The sequence below is a fragment of the Microtus ochrogaster genome, chromosome 17 (assembly GCF_000317375.1).
Source record: "Microtus ochrogaster isolate Prairie Vole_2 chromosome 17, MicOch1.0, whole genome shotgun sequence".
Taxonomy (NCBI): domain Eukaryota; kingdom Metazoa; phylum Chordata; class Mammalia; order Rodentia; family Cricetidae; genus Microtus; species Microtus ochrogaster.
The window spans coordinates 2,222,306-2,229,798 of NC_022019.1; the positions used below are offsets into that span (position 1 = coordinate 2,222,306).

The 7,493-nt window shown below is 41.6% G+C and overlaps 1 non-coding gene across 1 annotated transcript; it reads right to left on the reverse strand.

Annotated features, from left to right (window-relative positions):
- Window positions 1–6,079: 6,079 nt before the first annotated feature.
- LOC113457056 lies at window positions 6,080–6,186 on the reverse strand. Its single transcript, XR_003377705.1, has one exon. It is a non-coding gene; the product is annotated as a U6 spliceosomal RNA (small nuclear RNA).
- Window positions 6,187–7,493: the final 1,307 nt, after the last annotated feature.

The following is a 7,493-nucleotide window of genomic DNA, read 5'->3' on the forward strand; positions in this document are numbered from 1 at the left end:
CCATATTTATCACCCTGTACAAAACTCAAGTCCAAGTGGATCAATTACCTTGATATAAAATCAGACGACACACTGAACCTGATTGAAGAGAAAGTGGGTAACAGCCTTGAGTGCGTTAGCACAGGAGACCACTTTCTGAACGGAACACTGATGGTGCTAAGATCAACAATGAGTAAAAGGAGTGTGATTGTTCAGATGCAGACAGGGTGGGTTTTGCAAAGCATCTGTGAGTGTTGAAGGGTTTAGTACCACGAGAGAGAATCCAGGATTTCTGTACTGAGACAACAGAGAAGATGCCTCTCACTCCACATTATGAGTTGTGTTAATAATGCTTGTGTTTTCATGGTAACCATGGCAAGTGAGTCATCTTATTACAAAACATTAGTTTAAATTATTGAAAGATTAACATTCATGAGCCAAGTATTAGAGAGAATGAAAGATGTCATTCTTTCAAAGGTACTGAGCTTTGATAGTTTTTAGGATGTCTTTAAAAATTATCTCTCTTTCTCTGTCTCTGTCTTCCTCTGTCCCCCTCTCTCTTTTCCTGTGTGTGTGTGTGTGTGTGTGTGTGTGTGTGTGTGTGTGTGTGCAGGCACATGTGTGTATGGAAGCCAGAGGTTGATGTTAGCTGTCCTTTTCGATCGCTTTTCCACCGTAGTGTTTGAGACAGGGTCTGTAATGAGCCTGGAACTTGCTGCTGGTTGGCCAGCAGTCCTCTGCTTCGCGAGCTCTGGGATTATGGTATACACTACTGCCTTGGGTTGTGCGTGAAGACCTGAACTTGGTCTTCATTGACAGAACCATCGTCCCAACTCTTAGAATATGTTTCTAGGGGCTAGAAAGATAACAGAAGTATTGAGTGTTTGCTATTCTTGAAGAATGACCTGGTTTGGTACTAACACCCATAATGGGTAGCTCACAACTGTTTGTAATTTTCATTCCAGGGGATCTGATGACATCCTTTTCTGGCCTTTGTGTGCACCTGCATGTTCATGATGCAGATACACTTATATAAGCACACATATATACACATAAATACAAATAAATAAATATTCAAAAGAAATTATCTCTATATGCTAAGAACTACCAGAGATACCATTGTGACAGTTTGACTGTGATTGGCCCCCATAAGCTCATAGGGAGTGGCACTGTTGGGAGGTGTGGCCTTGTTAAGGCTATGGCTTATTGAAGGAAGTGTGTCACTGTGGGGGTGGGCTATGAGGTCTTTTTTGCTTAAGCTTTGCTCAGTGACACAGACTATTTCCTGTTGCCTGCAAGATGTGGGACTCTCGTACACAGCTTCAGCACCATGTCTGCCTGCACGCCACCATATCCCACCATGATGATAATGGACTGAACCTCTGAACTATAGGGGAGCAACCCCAATTAAACATTTTCCCTTATGAGAGTTGAAGTAGTTGAAGTAGAATAAAGGGAGTGGTGACCTCAGGCAAGATCCTACCCACCTAAGTTTACACCTTGTGAAAAGCAATTGAAGAAAAAGCTTAGAGCTGGGTGTGGTGGGGCACACCTTTAATTCCTGCACTGGGAAAGGCAGAGGCTGGTGGAGCTCTGAGTTTGAGGCCAACCTGGTTAGAGATCCAGTTTCAGGACAGCCAACTGTAGGCAATGCAGAATAGAAACTTGTTGAAGATGTAATTGAATGAGGGGGCCATGTTCCAAGCCCAACAAGCAGCAGAACTTGGCAATTTCAGCCACACGGTTCTGGAGATAAGGATAAAAGAAATGGATTATGGAAAGCTGCTGAGGTCAGGCATGTGTCAGGCGTCTCCCTGAATGGAAGCCTATAGAGGCCATTTCATGAAGCTGTGAAGTTGAAGCCTGGACTATTTTGGAGACCCCAAGAGATTGAAGACTCCAAATTAAATGTTTTTCTTTATAAGAGTTGTCACCCCAATTAAATGTGTTTCTTTATAAGAGTTGTCATGGTCATGGGGTGTCTTCATGGCAATAGAAACCCTTACTAGGATAACATATAGATATTTTCTTGTATTATCTTATAAATGCAAATATCATTGCAATGTATATCCCTGCCTACTAAATAACCATAAAACTACTGATATAAAGTGAATGGCCCAGGAAGCACCCTCTTCTCAAGAAGGTTCTTGTTTAGGCTCAGCAACAGTGATGACCTCCCCCTGCAACTGGACAAAAATGACTTGAGTTTCTGGTTATCACTAGCTTGAACTGAAATTGAGCAGAATAATCATCTTTGGTGAATTATTTCTCTCTCTCTCTCTTTCTATCCTCTATGTCAGAGGTGTTTTGTAATCAGAGTTTCTCTCCCACCCACCACTTCCCAAATAACCATTCAGAGGCTAAATATTATAAATGCTTGCTGTATGACTCAGACTTATTATTAGCTAGCTCTTACATTTAAATTTGTGGGTTCTTGTTACCTCATTTTTTACATGTCAACTGATGCATGAATTCCAGACCAGACCCTTTCATAGACTACTTGCAATAAAGTGCCAACCATTCTATTCTGTTTCTGGGGAAACTGCCATACACACTATTTACCCAACCTCTTCAAGATCTTTGAAAACTATGACAGCTCTTCTAAGTTTCACTGACTTGTAGAATCTGTAGAGCATGGGACAGAGGATGTTGGGCATGACCAATCCTGAATGGTACCCATCCCTTCCCTATCGCATGTTTTGCTGATGCTGAGCTCATGGGACAGAGGATGTTGGGCGTGGCCAACCCTGAATGGTACCTATCCCTTCCCTATTGCACATCTTGCTGATGCTGAACTCAGTTTACATGCTTAGGTTTTGCTTTCCCTCAGGGTGAGGTGCTCTCAGGAGTCACTGTCCTACCCTGTTAACAGTCTGAAAGATCACACCCCAGCTGTGATGGAATTTTCAGGCTTGCTCTCAAGTACAGACGTTCAGCACATCTGTGCTGGCCCAGGCTAGCCCTGGTTTACATAGCTGTTCCGTAGTAATCATTAATGTTTCTGGTCACTCGGAAGAACCCTTATTGGGACAGTGTGATGCAGATGCTGCCCTCTCTCTCTAGTCATCTTTTCCATAGCCTATCTGGAAAGACCTGGGAGGGGATGCTCTGAAACCCGGTTGGTAGTAACTGAGGGATTACCCACTATGCACTCTGCTTAGTTTTCCTAGCCTGGCCTCTGCTGTGATGCGGGAACAATTCTGACCCTGCCTGAAGCCCTGATGGTTTCTAACCTTGTCTCCAAAATCTGGCCTCCTCTGTTCCTGGAGCCTTAGTCACCAGCCCCCTTCCCCAGCTGTGGCCTCCCCATCAAGGCCTGCCCAGCTCAAGTCTCTTCAGTGTGCTTGCTTTGTGCTTTGGGAGGCATGCTGTGCTTCTATGTCAGGGTCCCACCAGGAATGAGGGTACTCTACCAGAAAGGTCAAAGGCTTTGAAGTCAGAAGCCCCAAATTCAAATTCTACCTTGGAAGTTAGCTGTGTGACATTGAACATGTCTCCTCAATACCCAAAATGGAATGGAATTATTACTTGGAATGAATGATCATCTTGTTCACTAGAGGACTTCCTCATCTGCTCAGGTGGAGTCAGTTACCTGAGGCTAGGTCAGTCTTTGGGAACTCAGACTTCTGAACTACTTAACACTACCTGCCAACTTGCCATGGCCTAGAATCACCTGCAAAGGGAGTCTGAATGAGCAATAATCTAGATCAGTTGGGCCTGTAGGCATGTCTGGGGGGATTTCTTAAATTTAATTGATCAGAAAACCCAGACAACTGTGGGAAGCACCATTCCCTCTTGTGGGAGGCTACTTGTTCTTTCCCAGCTGCTCAGACCCAAAAGAATCACACAGAAACTATAGTATTTGCAATACTGTTTGGCCAATAGCTTAAGCATATTTCTAGCTTACTCTTATATCTTAAATTAACCCATTTCTATTAATATGTCTATTGCCCCATGGCTGTGGCTTATCAGGTAAAGTTTTGATGAGTCTGTCTCTGGCAGAAGCAACATGGCTTCCCACTTGACTCCACCTTCTTTCTCCCAGCATTCAGTTTAGTTTTCCTACCTAGCTCTATTCTGCTAAGCCACTGGCCGAAACAGTGTATTAAGCAGGTATTAAACAAGAATTACAGTTACAACATTTATATCTACTTTATCTTTTATCATAACTAAGAAAAACTATAACTATCTATACTTTAGCTCCATCAAAAACTCCAGAAGGACATAATATTACCTAAGTAAACAGGAAGTGCATTATAAACAACTTCCAAAACTCTAGAATTGACAGAGATATCTTACTACCTGGACAGTCACCCAAAGTTTTTCTATAACATGGTGGCATCCATCTTCAGTCTACAGGCCCATAGTATCTGGCAGACTTTTCCATGAAGCAGGAAATTTCAAAGACAGTTCCACCTATATTGGCAGTTTGTCAGTAACTTTCTTCTGTGTCCTGCAGAATGTCTGGCAAACTCCTTCATGAAGCAGGAATCCCAAAGGACCATCTCACCTTTTTTAAAGCAGCTTCAGAAGTCATTTTTCTGTGGGTCCTGCTGTAGTAGTAGGAGTGGCCGGCTGCATCCCACTGCCTGGCTAGCCAAAATAACCACATGGAAATTGTATTAATTAAATTCCTGCCCGGCCCATTATATCTAGCCTCTTCTTGGCCATCTCTCACATCCTGATCTAACCCATTCCCGTTAATGTGTATCGCCACTTGACTGTGGCTTACCGGCATGAGTCTAACCAGCATCCGTCTCAGGCAGGAGATCCATGGCGTCTGCCTCACTGCCTTCTTCCTCTCAGAATTCTGTTCTGTCTTCCCTGCCTACCTGAGTTTTGCCCTATCAACTAAACCAAGGCAGTTTCTTTAATAACCAATGAAAGCAACACAAATAGAGAAGGGCCTCCTACACCATCCTGCAAGTCTAGTTCATACAGCATAACATCAAGCAGTCCAGACAAAAGCAGTTTCTTGCCCAAATGGCTAGCCAACTCCATAAGGAGACTCTTCAATGCCCATCTTCCGCTTGAAGTAGATTGGTGCTGCCAGGAGCAGATGTGTCTCATTGTCATTGAAAGTCCTAACTTTTTTTTTTTTGGTTTTTTGAGACAAGGTTTCTCTGTAGCTTTGGGTCCTGTCCTGGAACTAGCTCTTATAGACCATGTTGGCCTTGAACTCACAGAGATTCACCTACTTCTGCCTCCCAAGTGCTGAGATTAAAGGTGTGTGCCACCACTGCCCAGCTGAAAGTCCTAACTTCTTAAAACATTTTGCCATATTTTGAAGGTCTCTAAAAGGTCTGAAGAATAACTATCCATCTGAAATATATTTCTATATATATAGAAAACCTAACATGTCTATAAACTTGACTGTTGTAGATGACTATCTATTAACTTGTATTTCTTAATTATCCATTACATTTTTAAGTGAACTGCACAATCACAATACCTTAATCAAGAGAAGAAAAATACATATAACAAGATTGACCTAAAACTTATTTCAATAGACCAAGATCCATACCAATGCAAATTATTCATATCTATATCATGTCCCCCTTTAAATGTAAAGAAACATTTATAAAAAAATCATTTAGGGAATTTGGGCATAGTTCTCTCCAAACTGCTTCTTGCTTTTTGTTGGGTGAAGTAATTTTTTTGGGAGTGTTCATGGCAACCTTTTGTGGGGGTCTTGGTCCATCAAACCACATTAGTCTGGAAAGATTTCACAGGTTCTCACCCTTTGTGGAAACAAAAGAAGAACCTCTTTTCCAAAGCAACAAATCCTTAGACCCAAATTCTGAAGTCATGATACCTCTAAAATATATATGTTGGTTTAGCTTAGTAGTCGATACAATGAAATGTCTCTCTGTCTTAGCTTCTTTACAGTCAAAAAATTCAAAGAAAACACAATAATATACATAATCCAGAATCTCTGTGTATTTTCCATCTATATGTGGCTTATTTTTCTTTACTCCTTTTAATCTATGACAGTCTGTACTCTGTCCCCTCAAAGACCTTATTTTTTTAAATGATTTACTTCTATTTATAACTTGCTATACTCTTTTCTTTTTTAATTAATTAATTAAAGATTTCTGAAAAAAATATGGAACGCTTCATGAATTTGCGTGTCATCTTTGCGCAGGGGCCATGCTAATCTACTCTGTATCGTTCCAATTTTAGTATATGTGCTGCCAAAACAAGCACTTGCTATACTCTTTTCCTTCTCTCTCCTAAGCCTATGTACATTTATCCAACACTGTGACCCATCTAGAGATCTCTTCTATCTGGATTTGTCTTTATTGCATGTGTATCTGTAATTATTTTCTGACCATGAGTGGCTTCTTTATTAACCAATGGCAATAAAACATATTCACAGCATACTTCCCTTCCCACATCTATTTCCTAGGCATGGGTTCCTGAACAGAATAAAGGAGGAGAAAGCTAGCTGAAACCAAACAAACCAGGATGTGTTTATTCTTTTTCTGCTCTTGACTGTGGATGTGACATGATCCTGAGTTCTGGAGCATAGACTGTGACCTGGAGTTCTAAGCCAAATAAACCCTTTCTTCTAAACTTTTTTTTAAATATTATTTATTTATTTATTTAGGTCAGTATATTTTATCACATCATCAGACATGAACATGTAATAGTTATATATAAAAAAAGCTGGGAGATTTAGCCAGGGCCAACAGAGTTGATTACACACCTTCATTTGAAGGGGAAGACCAACTAGTTCCTTCTGTCCACCCTTTCCAGTGCTCCAAGCCTAGACTGTTCTCACAGAGGAGCAACTGACACCTTTCTCAGTCTCATTAGCTTGTCAACAAGATTCAGGGATGTGTGCCAGGGGCAGAAAAAGAACCTTTCTCTCGGTAGTCCTTTCCCCACTTAGATTCCAGACAACGGGAAGAGCATGATGTCAGCACTTCATACTGAGGTGAATTCAGAAGGAATTGGGACCATGTGTGTTATAAGCATCCATATTAATGACCTGAAACATAAAGCAAACTGGCAAAGCCACATAGATAACAGTTCTGTTATTCCTTGGACAGGAGACGGTGCAGAAATTTAAGATTTCAGTAAACATCTCCCTTCCGTATAGAAATCCCCAGCCTGGGACTCAGATCTGATTAAGTGAGTCAGGTCTACATTTATTATGGTATATTGCTAACATTTTTCAGCGTTCAAAAGTGACTGGTGTCTCTGTGGATCTGGTCGGTTCCTGGCAGCCATGTACTTGGCAGCTTGTTGTAATCGAGACTGCCAAATGCTGGAAGGATGCTCCACGCCTGTGGCTTTCAATCAGGGGAGGGTGCTGTCCTCCACCAGGCCTCTTCCCAAGGTGGCCAAATCCTGCCTATGGTGTATTTACATCTGTTTGTTCTGAAACTGGACTAGAAGGGATGCAACCACATCCCTGTCTTCTTCTTCTTCTTCTTCTTCTTCTTCTTCTTCTTCTTCTTCTTCTTCTTCTTCTTCTTCTTCTTCTTCTTCTTCTTCTTCTTCTTCTC